At 42.6% G+C, this 17,944-nt stretch overlaps 1 protein-coding gene and 1 pseudogene across 6 annotated transcripts in view; one reads left to right on the top strand and one right to left on the bottom strand.

Annotated features, from left to right (window-relative positions):
* Positions 1-17,944, bottom strand: part of RAI2 (retinoic acid induced 2) — a 397,723-nt gene that overhangs the window by 158,281 nt on the left and 221,498 nt on the right. The gene's annotated exons all lie outside the window — the stretch shown is intronic.
* LOC132357436 (large ribosomal subunit protein uL18-like) lies at positions 11,462-13,155 on the top strand (annotated as a pseudogene).

The raw sequence follows: 17,944 nt of genomic DNA on the forward strand, positions 1-17,944 counted from the left end.
ATTTGTCAAGGCAGGAGGATGGATATGTTTTGAATAACAGTTTATTAGCTTTATAACTTTTAAGTATTTAGATATATATTTGGGCATCCATCTGTACTCTGGTTTCAGGACTTACAAATATCAGCAGTGAGGTTGCTTGTATAGAAGCTTAAATACTACTTCCAACATCTGAAACAGCAAATGTAGCACACAATCCCATGGCCTTCCTTCTGGGTTACTTGTACTCTGGTTCCAGGACTTACAAATATCAGCAGTGAGGTTGCTTATATAAAAGCTTAAATACTACTTCCAACATCTGAAACAGCAAATGTAGCACACAATCCCATGGCCTTCCTTCTGGGTTACTTGTTTTCCTTTCATTTCCTCTATTATTTTCTTGTTCTCTCCCTAAAGTTCCCCTCTGGTTGTGAGAAATCATTCGTAGGCTGGGACCTGGCTTTCTATTTCTTTCATGGCTCCCTGGCCCTTTAGCACAAAACGTTCTGGATACATTGGTTCTATGTCCAGTAAGTCTTAACACTGGATGTGCAACAGAATTGTGAGGGGAATGCTTTAAAAATGTGGAATCCCTAGCCCCACCCTAGTAATTCTGATTCTGAAATCTGGGCAGGGGTTGGGGAATCTGTATTTTTTTTAAGTTGTACAGGTGATTCTGAAGTACAGCCGTGGCTGAGACATTCAATGCAATGACCCACTGACTTACTCCTGACTAGAGACCCATGTCCTCAGAGACAGAAGAACAAGGGGAAAGAGATGAGAATGGGGTGAATTCAGAAGCTGAACCCCTGAGTCTTCCAACCCCTCCTCCTTCCAAGCTCTAGGCCACTGCATCTGCATCACATTTCTACTGGTCTCTTAGGGTGCTGGATGGTTGTCATTAGCACTTCCCATTGCTCAAAGCTTGATCATGCATTTCAAAATCAGGGTGGTAGCTGGTGGTTCTCAAATGGGTATTTGTACCTCCTTACAATTTTTTGAGGGTATACTTCTAATCTAGCACAGTAATTGGCGTATAGTGGATAATCATTTAATGTTTATCTAAGAGAAATTCTTTTTTTAATTAATTAATTAATTAATTTTTTTAAAGCTTGATAGTATTCACATTGCTTAATTTGTGTCATGCTTTATTTATTTATTTATTTATTTATTTATTTATCTATGGCTGTGTTGGGTCTTCGTTTCTGTGCGAGGGCTTTCTCTAGTTGTGGCAAGCGGGGGCCACTCTTTTTTTTTTTTTTTTTCTTCCTTATGATAAGAATTCTTTTTTTTTTTTTTTTTTTTTTAATTTGTTTTATTTATTTTATTTTTGCCTGTGTTGGGTCTTCGTTTCTGTGTGAGGGCTTTCTCTAGTTGGGGCGAGCAGGGGCCACTCTTCATCGCGGTGCACGGGCCTCTCACTGTCGTGGCCTCTCTTGTTGCGGAGCACAAGCTCCAGACGCGCAGGCTCAGTAGTTGTGGCTCACGGGCCTAGTTGCTCCACGGCATGTGGGATCTTCCCAGACCAGGGCTCGAACCCGTGTCCCCTGCATTGGCAGGCAGATTCTCAACCACTGCGCCACCAGGGAAGCCCCTTAATTTATTTTTTAATTGAAGTATAGGTGATTTACAATGTCGTATTAGTTTCTGGTGCACAGAAAAGTGATTCAGTTATATATATATATATTTTTTTTTTTCTTTTTCATATTCTTTTCCATTATGGTTTATTACAGGATATTGAATATAGTTCCCTGTGCTCTACAGTAGGTCCTTGTTGTTTATTTTATATATAGTGTTTTTTAAAATTGAAGTATAGTTAATTTACAATGTTGTGTTAGTTTCAGGTGTACAGCAAAGTGATGTGTGTGTGTGTGTGTGTGTATGTGTGTATTCTTTTTCAGATTCTTTTCCACTATAGGTTATTTCAAGATATTGCGTATAGTTCCCTGTGCTATACAGTAGGTCCTGGTTGGTTATCTATTTTATATATAGTAGTTTGTATCTGCTGATCCCAAACTCCTAATTTATCCCTCCCCCACCCCTTTCTCCTTGGGTAACCATAAGTTTATTTTCTATGTCTGCGAGTCTGTTTCTGTTTTGTAAATAATTTCATTTGTGTCATATTTTATATTCCACATATAAGTGATATCATATGGTATTTGTCTTTGTCTGACTTACTTCACTTAATATAATAATCTCTAGGTCTGTCCATGTTGCTGCAAATGGCATTATTTCATTCTTTTTTATGGCTGAGTAATATTCCATTGTGTATATACGTATCACATCTTCTTTATCCATTCATCTGTCAATGGGCATTTAGGTTGCTTCCATGTCTTGGCTATTGGGAACAGTGCTGCTACGAACATTGGCGTGCATGTATTATCTAAGAAAAAGTCTTGACCTGAGTTCAAGGAGCACTGCATTTGGTTTGAGGAAAACATTAAGATCACTGGGGTTTTATATTCAGACTCCTTCAAAGAAACAGACTAAGTGTTCTTTTTAGTTTTATATAACTGCAGACAAATGAACTTATTAGTAGCCAAATACTAGATTTTAAAAATACAAATCACCTTAAGGAAATACCCATCAACCCTTCCTGGTTATCTTTCATGGACATTTTAACCAAGACTTCTGATACTCACACTTTAATATTCCCATTATTTAAAATACAGTCAGATACAATAATAGGCAATCACAACCTACTTGAAGCCCTTAATGCGTCATTCACTTTATACTGTCTTTTAAGAGAAAGGTAAGTTCTTTTAGAAAACACATAGCAAAGCTGAAACCCAACAAACATTTAGATAGCACAAAACAAAACTTCAGAGCTGGGGGCCAGAGGTCCTGAAGAATTTTTCTAAGGAAAAATCTTTGAGATGAACGGTCTCCATTGGTTTGCTGCCCAGCGTTTTTTCATTGGAGCTGCTATTGCACAAGATTGCAACAATAGCTTGATCTTTGTCTTGATCTCTGTTATTTTTGGCCCCAATAGGTTGAGATTATTTTCAATAACTGCGCTGGAAACAGCTCTGTCAAGTCCCCTCTTTGTTTCATGCCACAGATCTTGACTGAAAATAGTACTATAGCTTCATTAGGAGCTATAAAAGGCTGCATGCCAGGAATCCTTGGGAAGCCACAATAGAAAGATACCAAGGCTGTTTAGGAGGATGAAATAAGAACAACTATCTACCAACGGGTCAGTTAAAGATGCTCTTCTTCCTTTGCTGGAACAAGCGAGTGACTGAGCCTCACCATTTGGGGTCTGCTTCTTGCAATAGCTTCACTGACCCCACAAAGCACCAAGCAGGAGTTTCTAGGGCTTACCTTGGGGTCATCAGACTTGATGCTTCATTTAAGACACACTGGGAGATGAGTGCCACTGCTAGGTTCCCTTGAAGAAAAATGTTAAACTGAAACAACCCCATTGCCAGTGTTTCTCAGAACAAAAGGAGCCTGCTAAGTAAGATGACTGTAAAGTATCATCTCCTCCACTCTGCTTTTTGCCAGAAATTTCTATTAACTTAGCAACATTCAGAGCCTTGTCAGAATTCCATATTTACAGTCCACAGACTTAATTGGGACCATACAGAGAGAATGGCAAGCATGGTCTAAGTTTCCCAGGGGCTTGGGATTATTGAAAAGAGTCACAGGGTATGGGATGCAACTGAGGGGGCCCGACAGGGGGACGCAGGGGACTCAAAAGCAAGATCTACAGCAGCATAGAGTATCTTGGTCTGTTTGACTTTTCCTCATGTTAGACTTTGTTTTAATTTAGAACCTTAAGCCAGAAAAAAATCTTTAGGATGATCCTCCCAGTTTTTTTTGTTTGTTTTTTTCTAATAAAATGACTGAGACCCAGAGACATATAGCAGCTAGATGTGAGACACAAGGTCACACAACTGGGTTGCGGCTGACTCATGCCTATTTGTTCATTCTCAACTATTAGAATATTTTTGGTAGCTAATGGTAAACGCAGAAAAGGTCTGAGTGAATGAGAGTTAGCTACTCCACTGCAGCCTCAGGACAAGGTTATGAAGAAAGCAATTCTCAAACCATATTCTATTGCCTTGCATGAAAGGTTTACTCAAAAATAGACACAACAACCACAACACAGCATGACAGGGATTATGTTCTCATTACAGCCAGCATCAGGCAATAAGAAATCCTCCTAACCAATGGTTGGGCAAGGCCCACTTAGGGTTCAATTCTTGGGGGCCATCCCTAAGGGTACGAGCTATAGATGTCACTAGGCTCTTCCACCTGGTTCATGCAAGGGTAGAGAGTATTGCTAAAATATATGGGCAGGTCCACATATCTTGAATTCATGTGATTTCACCAGTGAGAGGTCATTCATCATGCTAATTAACAAGTCATTCATTTCACAAAAAAAACCTCTTTGTGACATTTGCTATGCTCATTAGCAAAACCCGTGTGATCTCAATAGCGGAAATGGATATAGTCGCAACCTCTGGACAAGGTCCCCTCTGCTTAGAATGCCCACAGACCAGCCCTGGGGTGTTCATCCTTGATTCACATCTGGGTTATTGCTTGACCTAAATTTGAGGCACACAATGTAACTCATAATTGGTGAGGAATTTTAATGTAAATCTCAGACATTATAACAAACTGCTTCATGGTGAAATAAGAATTCGAACCCAGGTCTTCTGATTCCATTCCAAAATCCTTTCCAAAGGGCCACATGCCTCTCTTCTAATAAAAAAAAAAAAAATCAGCAAGTTTGCTAAACATATGCTAGAAAAGATGTCAAAAGAGTAAATCACGCATTCCCATGCAATTGGGATTCTTTGAAACTGGTTGTGAGGAGCCTAGACTGGTGTGTGCTACAACTTCTACAAAGGAACATGTTTCGGAGCTGTGTGAGAACCCACCTCCTCAGAGCCCCATGGAGCCATCAGCAGACGCGCGGGGTGATCTCTCAGTATCGCAGCGCAGGGGACTCTACAGAAAATTCTGTCTCGCTCACAAGGTGATTTTGCCTTCTGGCTTGTCTGAGTGGACCTCTGGAGTGTAGCAAGATGTACCCATAAGAGGCACTGAAGAAATACTTGTTAAGTTGTACTGAAAATCCTGCTGGTTCCCAGGGAGCCTGGGGGGGGGGGTTTGGAAATGTCCGTGGGGCACTGATTTAGGCTTAGAACTGTTTGTTTTGAATCCTTCTCTAAGATTTTGCATAATCCTGTGATTATGGCCCTTGGCTGCATGTTAGATCATGTGAGTAGGTTGTAAAGACTCTCAGTGCCTAGTTCTACCCTAGAGCAATCAGATCAGAATCTCCGGGGTTGGGGCCCAGGCATTAGTATTTTCTTAAAGGTTTTTGGATGATTTGAATGTGCAGCCAGGGTTGAGACCCGATTGTCTAATTCAGTGCCTCTCAAACTGTGGGTGCAAGCCCCCTGGGGATCTCGTTAGCATGCAGATCCTGAGATTCTGCACTTCTAAGAACCTCACAGGTGAGAACGATGCAGATGTACCGCGGACCATACTCTGAGCGGCAAGGATCTAACCTCTTACCCCTCAAACTTTCTGAGAGCAAAACCACTAAAGCAAAATCTGAGATGGGCCAAAATAATCCAACTCAACCCCGTCATTTATCCTTCTGGAGAATGTGTGGAATACAGCTTCAATGTGACTACAAAGCAAATAAAATGATTAAACACCTAAACATTTTGTAAAAACTGAACTTCGATTTCCCACAGATTTGCCTTAAATGCTTAGAATATTTTCCAAATCACAAGATAACAAGGCTCTACTTCCCAAAAGCTAACCATCTAATGTACCAAAAAAAAAAGCCATCTCTGCATTCCCTATTTATTATGCCCTTCGTATTTACTGATTGTCTCGTATGTCACTGCCTCTGTAGTTAGCCTGTGAGAGCATGATACCTGGGTTTGCGGTTCTTTTCACAGCTCTAGTTTAAGCCAGTTCATTGCAGGATCCAGGGAGGGATTGGAGGAAGCGGCGTCACAAACAGCCAGCTGATCTGCAAACAGTGTAGGCGGCTGGCTAGGATAGGGCAATCTTTAAATGTAAACAAAGGAGAAGGCTGGGGCTCACTGAGTGGCCTTTTCGCTACACGTGCATAAGCAGACACTGACTGACATCAGCTGCAGCAGCCTGAATCTGAAGGACGAGCGAGAGAATTTCGCAAACTCAGAAAGAACGGAAAAGCCAAGCCACTACCCACAGAGCCCAAGGTGCACGCCTGTGAATTATGTTATCAGCTGCACAGCAGGGCTGCAGAAAGCACTAACTATGAACAATATATAAATTACAGGGGTCATTCAATGAGCAGATCAAGTGCAATTAAAATGCAAAAGACTTTTCTTTTTACCTGACTCAGAAAAAAATTTTTGTGACACAAGGGTGCCTCAAATTGTCCAGTAGAGCAGGGGTGGGGGGAGGGAGAGAGGTGTGTGTGTGGGAACCTGATTACTGAACTCAAAAAGGCTAATGTGCAATTTGTGTTCTTTTTATGTAGATTAAATGCATTGACTGCAGCTTGTACCGCTTAGATACTCAGCAGGGAGTCAAAAGCTTGGGTATCAGTCAACCACAGCCAGCAGCTAAAGCATGGGGCCAAATCTGTTATTGTGCCTTAGATGAGACACTTAATCTAATCTAATGGGAGCAAACCCCCCTGGACAAATAAAAGGGCATTACCAGCAGCATGGTAGCTGTAATGTTAAGAAAAAGCACCAAATATTTTTTGTGATAACATAATTAATGACTTCTCCAGTCTCCTGTTTGCTCTTTAAAAATTCTGCCTTCCAGCTCACAGTGGCTTGTCTCACAGCCACCCCACGGAGAGTCTCAGGATGTAAATAACAGGAGGCAGCAGTCTGCCTTCTCACCCTCTTGGGAAGCCATGTGTCATAGGTATACCGCAATCAGAAAAACTGTATGTTTTTCCCCTGGAGCCATATCTATACCCTCAAGCAGTGTGAAAACATCATTGGGTTTTGATGAATTTGCCTTATTAAAGCAAACAAGAACGAGGCAGATTGGCCAGGATGCCTGAGGTGGGGCATGAGATGCTACACTTCCAGCAAGCTCCCAGGTGATGCCAATGCTGCTGGCATGATGGCCTCTCCTCCCAAAGTGAGGGATCTAAGACACTAAGGCAGAAGTCCCAACACCCTTTGTGACCTACTCTCAGTAGTCACACAACTGACACTTCTGCCATTTTCTAACGGTCACACAGACCAACCACGAGTTCACTGTGGGAGAAGACTACACAAGGGTGTGAATACCAAAAGGCAAGGCTCGCTGTGGGTCATCTTGGAGGCTGGTGACCACACCAAATAAGCCAAGGCGCCCTATTCCTTCTGCAAAACACAAAGACTGAGGTCCATGGCCCACTGAATGCTCACAGCCACACTCTAATACAGCATACACTTCTGCTCCCAATAGCTGGGTCCTACACTTACTAAGAGTTGATTGTGTTTGCTTCCAAAGCTGTTTATGATGATTGTTCCAGCTGTACTTGTTATTAAAATTTAGTGATTTATACAACATGTGAATTAATGAAATATGAATGCAAAAAGGAGTCGTTTCTACAGGAACAAAGTTGAAAATTTTGGAAAGATGTAATAGTAACGGGTAGCTAAAAATGCTGTTGAATTCTCTGACATAAATCATAGCAATGTTTTCTTAGGTTAGTCTCCCAAGGCTATAGAAATAAGAGCAAGAATAAACAAATGGGACCTAATCAAGCGTATAAGCTTTTGCACAGCAAAGGAAACCATAAACAAAACGAACAGATAACCTACGGAATTGGAGAAAATATTTGCAAACTATGCGACCTACAAGGGCTTAACTTCCAAAATATATAGACAGCTCATACAACTCAATAACAAAAAAACAACCCAATCAAAAAATAGGCAGATGACCTAAATAGACATTTCTCCAAAGAAGACATACAGATGACCAACAGGCACATGAAAAGATGCTCAACATCACTAATTATTAGAGAAATGCAAATAAAAACTACAATGAGGTATTACTTCACACCAGTCAGAATGGCAATCATTAAAAAGTCCGCAATATTAAATACTGGAGAGTGTGTGGAGAAAAGGCAACCCTCCTACACTGTTGGTGGGAATGTAAATTGGTGCAGACACTATGGAAAACAGTATGAAGATTCCTTAAAAAACTAAAAATGGAGTTGCCATATAATCTATTGACAGCAATCCCATTCCTGGGCATATATCTGGAGAAAACCCTAATTCGAAAAGATACATGCACCCTAATGTTCATAGCAGCACTATTTATAATAGCTAAGACATGGAAGCAACCTAAATGCCCATCAACAGATGAATGGATAAAGAAGATGTGGTACGTATATACACAATGGAATACTACTCAGCCATAAAAAGATTGAAATAATGCCATTTGCAGCAACACGGATGGACCTAGAGATTATCATACTAAGTCAGACAGAGAAAGACAAATACCATATGATATCTATTATATGTGGAATCTAAAATATGATACAAATGAACTTATCTATGAAACAGAAAAAGAGTCACAGACAGAAAACAAACTTACGGTTATCCAAGGGGAAAGGGGGTGGGGGAGGGACAAATTAGGAGTTTGCGATTAGCAGATACAAACAAGGCCCTACTGTACAGCACAGGGAACTATATTCAATATCCGGTAATAAACCATAATGGAAAAGAATATGAAAAAGAATATATATATATATACACACACACACACACATATATATAACTGAATCACTTTGCTGTACACCAGAAACTAACACAACATGATAAATTAACTATAATTTAAAAATAGACAAAAATTACTGTTGAGTTATGTGTGTGCCAAACAACTGTAAAAGATTGAAAATCATTAAAAAATTGGGAGGATTATGTGCTGAGCTTGTTTCACAAATGTCTTACATTCTTGCTCCACTTTCAAAACTGGAAATCACAGACAGTGCATTTTAGGGACAGTTCATGAGAGAAGGAAAGCCTGTATCTCCCATCAGCAGATTTATATTCAAAGAAAATGACTTGGCTATACAACAAAAGTTTAGTGAATGAATGTATATTTACATGTTTTAAGTTAAATAAAATATCTACAGTTTGTATATACCATTTTTTCAATGATTCCCTGTTTTAACTATCTTTTTTTTTTCAATTAACCAACCAAATTCTGGTTCAGATGGATGGGTACAAAGCATCCATTATAAATGGGAAACTGCTCCTGAACTGGCACTTTTGTTTAGAAGTAGGATGAAAGAAGGATAGAGCTAGAGAGAAGGAGGGGCTAGACCATCTGGTTCTAGAAAGTTCTGAGACTGGAAGGCAATTTATCTGCAATCTCACTTACTTGCTACCAATAAGGTGGAGCCACAGCTGCCCTATTGTACACATGCCTGGGACTTCATAATATCTTTTGGTGGCTTCTTTTCCCTCTCAAGGCCATCCTTGCCATTTATTTTAACCTGATTTCACTTGCATGCAATGCTTAGGAAGAGATATAGCTTTCTGCCTACCAAAAGCTCATGCTCCCCTTTCCGTGGTGTTGTTGCTAGGAAATGGCTACCCTGACACGGGATACATTCTCCAGCCCCGTTTCCATCCATATGTGGCCCTGTAACCAGTTCCCATCAGTGAAATATGACTGGAGGTGAGAGGCAGCACTTCTGGGCTGGGATTTTGAAGAAGTAAATGTACCTTATCCATGGTTTTTCTCCTCCTGCTGGCTGTTTGCACAGGACTGAGGCTCTGGAGGATGGTAGAGGTACAAGGTAGAAGAAGCCTGAGTCCCTGAGTAACTCACTTGCCATGGGAAAGTCACTCAGTCGCTGGCCAGGACCATTATGTGTCAAGACACTTAAATTTGGAGAGTTGTTTGTTACAGCAGCTAGTGTTATGTCACTTCAACTAACACAGGGGCTGCTCACCTGGGACTTGCCCTTCTTCATTATTCTGCCCCTCCCCTTCCTCCCACCCTAGCCTCTTACGTCTCATTGGGATTATTTTTTTTATGGGTATGAGTTGTGGATTCTTAACCTGAGGGGTCTACACAATTATATGCAAAATGTTGTCTATAGGTGTATTTTTCTGGGAAGAGGGTCTACTGCTTTTGTGGGCTTTTCATATGGGCCTGGGAGCCCCTCAAATTATTACAAAGAGCTGCTCTAAGAGATTCACCTTCAATGTCATAGTCCTAATTTAATCCATGACCTTAATTCACCCTATGATTTAGAGATCTGAGTATCTGTGGGTAATTCATGGATGCAGATTAAAGTGAAAGCAAAAGTAAAGAGCTCACACTAGATCGTGAATGCAAATATACAAGCATATCAGGGACATCATGGAATGAATAGAATCAAATCGGTGGACTGAAGAAGCTGAATGGAAGCCCCCATCTGAGGTTTATTAAGTAGCTGCCTTTCTCCTGTTGCATAAGTGCAGCTCCAAAGCATATCTTGGTGACTTAAAAGAGCTACCATGTTCCTTTCCAACAGCCTAATTTATGGCATAGGACTAAGGAGATCCTGTTTTTTTATATACTGAGAAGCAGTTCTTCTCTAGCTCAACTCATATGTCCTGAGAGTTTAGGTCCAGCAAAACCGTGTTAATGCCAGGGCAATTAAAAATTTTGCGGGGGGGGGGGGTGGGTTCTGTAGGACTCTGCAAAGGACTGGAAATATGAGACAGTGGCTCATGCCTGTCCCAAGCATTGAAAATTACTGGGTGGAACTAAGGGTCTCCAGAGAGCTTATTATTCATATGAAGGCGTCTAGTCTCCTCTTCAGAGGCTGGGAATGACCTGAATTCTAAGCTAGGGTTGACATAGAGCTTTCCCGTTTGCTTAGTGTCTTTTAATAGAGCAGACGCGGGTGTATCACGTCCACCCTGAAGGAGTGTGGAGGACTACGGAGCCACCACACAAAGCCCCTTTTCCCCAAGAAGCAAGCACACAGGTAGGAGGTAGGAATATTCATCCAAGGTAAGCAAGTGTTAAAACTTGCAGGATTCCCCCCCCCCCCCCACCAACCCCATGTTTTTAATTAGGGTCTACTGATATCTTCTCTTGTTGCCCAGTTTGTAGACAAGGTTTCATATCCTCTGTTCTTTGAACATTCTGGACCTTATTTTGAATCACCTGGGAGTCTGGTCTAAAATGTAGATTCCTAGGTCCTACTCCAGACCTCCTGAATCAGCATCTCAGGAGTACAGCCCAGGAACTGCCTTTTAAACACATGCCCCAGGTGATTCTAAGTCTCACTGGTTTGCCCAGCACTGGTCCAAAGTTTCTGAGGAGTGGCAGCTCTGGAATGTCTTAGGCTGTGGCACGGCACTGTGTTCTATAGGGCCGGAGGTGGGCTAGGAGACACGTCTGGCTGCACTGGCTAGCAGTCATCTGGCTACTCCATGGTAACTGCGTGTTTGTTCAAAGTGGCTTTGGAGGCTGCAGGTCTGTGACGAGCTGTGGACACGGGTCTCTGTCCCGCAGGATGGGGTTTGTTAAGGTTGTAAAGAATAAGACCTACTTCAAGAGATACCAAGTGAAATTTAGAAGAAGACAAGAGGGTAAAACGGATTACTATGCTGGGAAATGCTTGGCAATCCAGAACAAAAATAAGTACAATACACCCAAATACAGGATGAGTCCATGTAACCAACAGAGATATCATTTGTCAGATTGCTTATGCCTGTAGAGAAGGGGATATGACAGTCTGGGCAGCTAATGCTCATGAACTCCCAAAGTATGGCGTGAAGGTTGGCCTGACAAATTATGCTGCAGTACAGTTACTGGTCCACTGATGGCCCAAAGGCTTCTCAATCAGTTTGGCATGGACAAGATCTATGAAGGCCACGTGGAGGTACCCAGCGATGAATACAATGTGGAAAGCATTGATGGTCAACCTGGTGCCTTCACCTGCTATTTGGATGCAGGGCTTGCTAGATTTACTACTAGAAATAAAGTTTTTGGGGCCCTGAAGGACGCTGTGGATGGAGGCTTGTCTATCCCTCACAGTACCAAATGGTTCCCTGGTTATGATTCAGAAAACAAGGCATTCAACACAGAAGTACACTGGAAGCACATCATGGGTCAAAACGTTGCAGATGGGAACCCTCTTGCACTGTTGGTGGGAATGTAAATTGATACAGCCACTATGGAGAACAGTATGGAGGTTCCTTAAAAAACTAAAAATAGAACTACCATACAACCCAGCAATCCCACTACTGGGCATATAACCTGAGAAAACCATAATTCAAAAAGAGTCATGTACCACAATGTTCATTGCAGCTCTATTTACAATAGCCAGGACATGGAAGCAACCTAAGTGTCCATCGACAGATGAATGGATAAAGAAGATGTGGCACATATATACAATGGAATATTACTCAGCCATAAAAGGAAACAAAATTGAGTTATTTGTAATGAGGTGGATGGACCTAGAGTCTGTCATACAGAGTGAAGTTAAGTCAGAAAGAGAAAAACAAATACCGTATGCTAACACATATATATGGAATCTAAGAAAGAAAAAAAAAATGTCACGAAGAATCTAGGGGCAGGACGGGAAGAAAGACTCAGACCTACTAGAGAATGGACTTGAGGACATGGGGAGGGGGAAGGGTAAGCTGGGACAAAGTGAGAGAGTGGCATGGACATATACACACTACCAAATGTAAAATAGGTAACTAGTGGGAAGCAGCCGCATAGCACAGGGAGATCGGCTCGATGGTTTGTGACCACCTAGAAGGGTGGGATAGGGAGGGTGGGAGGAAGGGAGACGCAAGAGGGAAGGGATATGGGGATATATGTATATGTATAGCTGATTCACTTTGTTATAAAGCAGAAACTAACACACCATTGTAAAGCAATTATACTCCAATAAAGATGTTAAAAAAAGTTGCAGATGATATGCATTACCTAATTGAAGAAGATGAAGATGCTTATAAGAAACAATTTTCTTAATACATAAAGAACAAAACTCCAGCCATGATGGAGGAGATGTATAAGAAAGCTCATGCTGCTATATGAGAGAATCCAGTCTATGATAAGAAGCCTAAGAAAGAAGTTAAAAAGAGGAAGAGGAACCATCCCAAAATGTCTCTTGCCCAGAACAAAGATCAGGTAGCTCAGAAGAGGGCAAGCTTCCTCAGAGCTCAGGAATGGGCAGCTGAGAGCTAGTAAACCAAACCACACTTTTCTATGAAGATTTTTCAGATAAAGACAGTAATAAACGTATTGACCAAGCAGCTCCCCCCAAAAAAGTGGCTTTGGAGGAAGTTAATTATGGGGATACTAAAGGCTACCCCCCAACCATGCCATGTAATGGTATTACCCTACTGCCCACCCCCCTACAAGCTAGAAAAGATGCTGAAGCCCAAGGGATAATGTGATTTGTACTTTGAATGAGACACAAAGATAACTTTTTAAAAATTCAGGCTCCTGACACGTGCACCTCAACACCCCATATGAAAACGCAATGCATTTCCATTAAACCTCAGTGTCTAGCATGCCCCCTTTCCTCTCTCAACTCAGGACTGAAGAATCTCCGGAGGGTGAGCCTGGATGCCCTCCCTGTGGTTATAAGCACCTGTAACAGACCCTCTTGGCACCTCCACACAACCTCCTCCTCCCTCTACACACCCAAGGCTGCTTGCTGCAAACTTCTGTAACTATCTATGAGAACACACGTAGCTGGTGCTCAGGGCAAGACAGAAGTGCTGGAGAGTTAGTCCCCCTGAGAGCAGCCCTCAAACAATGACAGATGGGGAGTTGGTGGAGGAATACCCCAGCTTCCTCATCCCACTGGTGGGATAACTCTGGAACGTGTTCAGCACTCTCCCCAAAAGGTCCCTGCTGGGGTTGATCTCCAAGAGCCCATGATGGGCACTTGCTTATTATCACATGCAGCTGTGGCTCCCTTCCCTTCTCTTCTCACTCCTCCACTTTCCAACCAGTGTTTCCTGGGACCTCCTTCCAAATAACCAACTTGCATTTGAGTTTTTGTCTGAGGGCACCCCTCGGGATGTAAAAGACACAAAGGTGATCTAACAGCTCTGAATGGACCCTGGCGCTGTAAGAGACAAGTGTGGAGGCCAGCAAACCCCTGTATCTGTAGCATTTTGGCGTGATGGTCTAAATCATCTGACTGATTTCTGCTCCCTTTTTGCTGACCTCTGTACAAAATCTGTGGATGATGAGTAACCTTGATAGTCTGTTTCCATTGCTCCTCCTAAATAATGAGCCTTTTGCTACCTAGAGTGACAGGAGCAGAGCAACACCAGTCCCGGTGTGCCCTGTTGCAGACTGAGCCTTCTGTGTTCTACGTCAGGAGGTCCAGATCCAAGCACGATTCGGGGTCTCGCGAGGTTGCTGACCCACATCACGGGGTACCCTGGGGGGACAGGACAGCCCACATTTGTGCATTCCTTTAACAAATGTATATGGAGCACTTACTGCTAGTTGGAGTCTGGGGAATATGGAAGGAATGTGCGTAAGTTAAGTCTGGCCAGGCTGTTGCTAGATAGAACTCTGCCAGCCCCTGCCCCGAGGGGCCTGTCCGCATGGAAGATCCCATCTCGTCTAGCCTAGGCGAAGCCAGAGCCTGCGGAGTGCCCTCCCTGCATTTAGCTCGGGCCTCTCTGCTTCACCCCCCACGCTGGGAGCAGCGTTATCCTTCTGAAATACAAAACTGCGTATCACTCCCCTGCTCAATAATCGTCAGTAGCTCCACTACGCCTATGAAACAAAGGACAAACTTCTGATTATATATGCAGCCAAGCGCTCTCAAGTCTGGCTCCAAACCATCCTTCTAACCTCCTTTTCCACCACCTCCTCCCCTTCCCAGCAGGTAGCTTGTACTCCCCCAAACACTCTATGTTCTTTCAGACTGCTGTCCTCTTTTGCACATGCTGTTCCTTAGGCCTGAATTTCACTTATCCCCTTAGCCAACCCCCAGTCATTGTCGAGCACCCACTTAGAATGTCACCTCTTCCATGAAGACTTGCTCGCCCCTCCGTCTACCTCCAACAGCACCAACAGCCGCGTCTCCTGCGTACCTTGCTATCGGCACACGCGCGGCAAATTCAATACTGAGCACGCTATGCTGTCATTGTTTCTGAGTCTGGCTTCTCCCAGAAGACTGTGAGCGCATAGAAAGCAGGGATGTTGCCATTTTGTTCATGTTTGTACCCTACTTGTGGGCTTAAGAGAATGCGTGGCACACTGTACATCTGTAAGAAACGCTTGTGAACGCCCGCCCGGGCCTCAGAAAGCCCAAAGGAGATTTAACCCTTTCTCTCCGGTAACTGGTACCATTCCTGGTGTAAGATATGTTCCACACACCTGGATGGGAATGTTCGCTTGTGCTGTCCTCTCAACTGCTTCTGTTTTGGGCCCCCAGCAGTTCTCTCCATTGATTTAGAGCTGAGCTCTGGAGGTTGCCCCAGGATTTGAGGTCACCAGGGTGCTCTGAGGTGCCCGATGCCAAAGCTGAGCAGGTGGACTTTTATTGCCCCAAGGGTGCATTGTGCGGCTCTCTGGTATGAGCAGGCAGAAAGCTGATGACATCGCAGCCCCTTGCAGACATCCACAGGGAGCCCTCAACTCTGAGGGGTGACAAGGAGAATCAAGCGGGGAAGGAATCAGATCGAGGTGCATTATGCCTGGAGGCGTTGAACCATCATTCACAGGTGGAGGGAAATGTCTCAGAAGGGACAAGCCAAGGAGTTATCTGTTGGTATTCAGGGAAGAGAGGTGTGTATGCAGTAACCTCACAGGTACTCAAGTGAGGCCAGCAGCCACTTACTTCTCCCAGAGGGCTGGTGGCAGTGCCGGCCTGGACAACCTTTGATCGTCCTCAAACTAGAAAATAATTAACCAAACCTCTTCACTCGGCATAGAGTCCACTTCTTTAAGGTACAGACCAGAATGTTTCATTCTTGAGAGATCTGGACTTTATAAGTGCTTACTACAAACTGGACCAGGCAAGATGTTATGTACTTTCTGTGCATCAACTCACTGAACTCCCATAATGAACCCTGGTTGGTAGTTTCATAATTATCCCCCATTTCACAGGTGAGAAATCAGAGGCTCAGTGAAGTTAAGTAACTTGGCCATACTCACACCATCAGTAAGCAGCAGAACTGGGATTCTTACCAGTTCTATCGGACCCCATGATCTGTGTTTGGATCTTCTACATGATGCCACCCTGAGTACCACGCCTTCCCTGATGTTCAGAGATAGGGGCCCTGGCCCCTGGCACTTAGCCACTAACTAGCTGTGTTGCCCTGCAAAAGGCACCCAATTTTCTGGATCTCAATAATTGTGTGTGAGTTGGACCAGCCGATCTGCAGACCTCCTTCAGATTTAGCATTCTATGAGTCTATGGTGGAATCATATTTTCTTTCATGCATGGTTATCAAGGGTGGGTATCTGGGGCCTAAAATCGACTGGTAGAATATGAAATTGATTAATTGCCAATTAAGTAGTTGGCATATTTCTGAATCATGGTATAAGAAGGGCTTTCATTGTCATTTTTAGGCTGTTGCATTGATAAACTTGTTTTTTTTTACTCTTAAAAATTATGCTTTATTACAGTGCTCTAATATATAAAACATTGTGGGTTTTCGCACCCAGAAAATCAAATAGATCAATAGATCAGAATAAAGTATCCAGAACATGTATGTGAGCACTTGATTTATGATAAATGATTCACAACAGAGCAGTGGGAAAAGGATAGTCTTTGCAAAGAATGGTGCTGGATAAATGGGATAGCCATATGTAAACCATAATGTGTCTTCGCCCCTTATATACCATGTACAAATACCAATGCCAACTGGATCAACTGGGTTACAGATCTAAAACTGAAAAATAAAGTCAGAACTTGATAAAACTTGAAGGGTCAGATTTTTAGTCCCTTTGACACATTCTGGTTCTCAAGTGTTAAGCCCCTTGGGTGGGTCTGCCCATCTCAGGCTGTCAACTTCCTGAAGACAGTAACTCTCTTTAAAATGCTGTTTGTGATAGCTAGTGGGAACCTGCTGTATAGCACAGGGAGCTCAGCTCGGTGCTCTGTGGTGACCTAGATGGTTTCTTATTTCAACAATAAAATAAATCACGGTATGTAAAAGACCTGTAGAGTGGAAAATAAGGTCAATGGTATTATGACACTATTGCTCTTAAGGAGCATTCTGTGGTCATTAATTCTTCCTCAACCCCATATAGTCTCCTATTTTGGGATTTGTTCCATGGTTTCCAACAGGACATTTTATTTTATTTTTTTTGAATTTTATTTTTTTTTTTACACAGCAGGTTCCTATTACTTATCCATTTAATACATATTAGTGTATATATGTCAATCCCAATCTCCCAATTCATCACACCACCACTCCCCTCACCACCACTTTCTCCCCTTGGTGTCCATACATTTGTTCTCTGCATCTGTGTCTCAATTTCTGCCCTGCAAACCGGTTCATCTGTACCATTTTTCTAGGTTCCACATATATGCGTTAATATACAGTATTTGTTTTTTTCTTTCTGACTTACTTCACTATGTATGACAGTCTCTAGATCCATCCACGTCTCTACAAATGAACCAATTTCATTTCTTTTTAAGGCTGAGTAATATTCCATTGTATATATGTACCACATCTTCTTTATCCATTCATCTGTCGATGGGCATTTAGGTTGCTTCCATGTCCAGGCTATTGTAAATAGTGCTGCAATGAACATTGGGGTGCATGTGTGTTTTTGAATTACGGTTTTCTCAGGGTATATTCCCAGTAGTGGGATTGCTGGGTCATATGGTAATTCTATTTTTAGTTTTTTAAGGAACCTCCATATGTTTCTCCACAGTGGCTGTATCAATTTACATTCCCACCAACAGTGCAAGAGGGTTCCCTTTTCTCCACACCCTCTCCAGCATTTGTTGTTTGTAGATTTTCTGATGATGCCCATTCTAACTAGTGCG

The sequence above is a fragment of the Balaenoptera ricei genome, chromosome X (genome assembly GCF_028023285.1).
Source record: "Balaenoptera ricei isolate mBalRic1 chromosome X, mBalRic1.hap2, whole genome shotgun sequence".
NCBI lineage: Eukaryota > Metazoa > Chordata > Mammalia > Artiodactyla > Balaenopteridae > Balaenoptera > Balaenoptera ricei.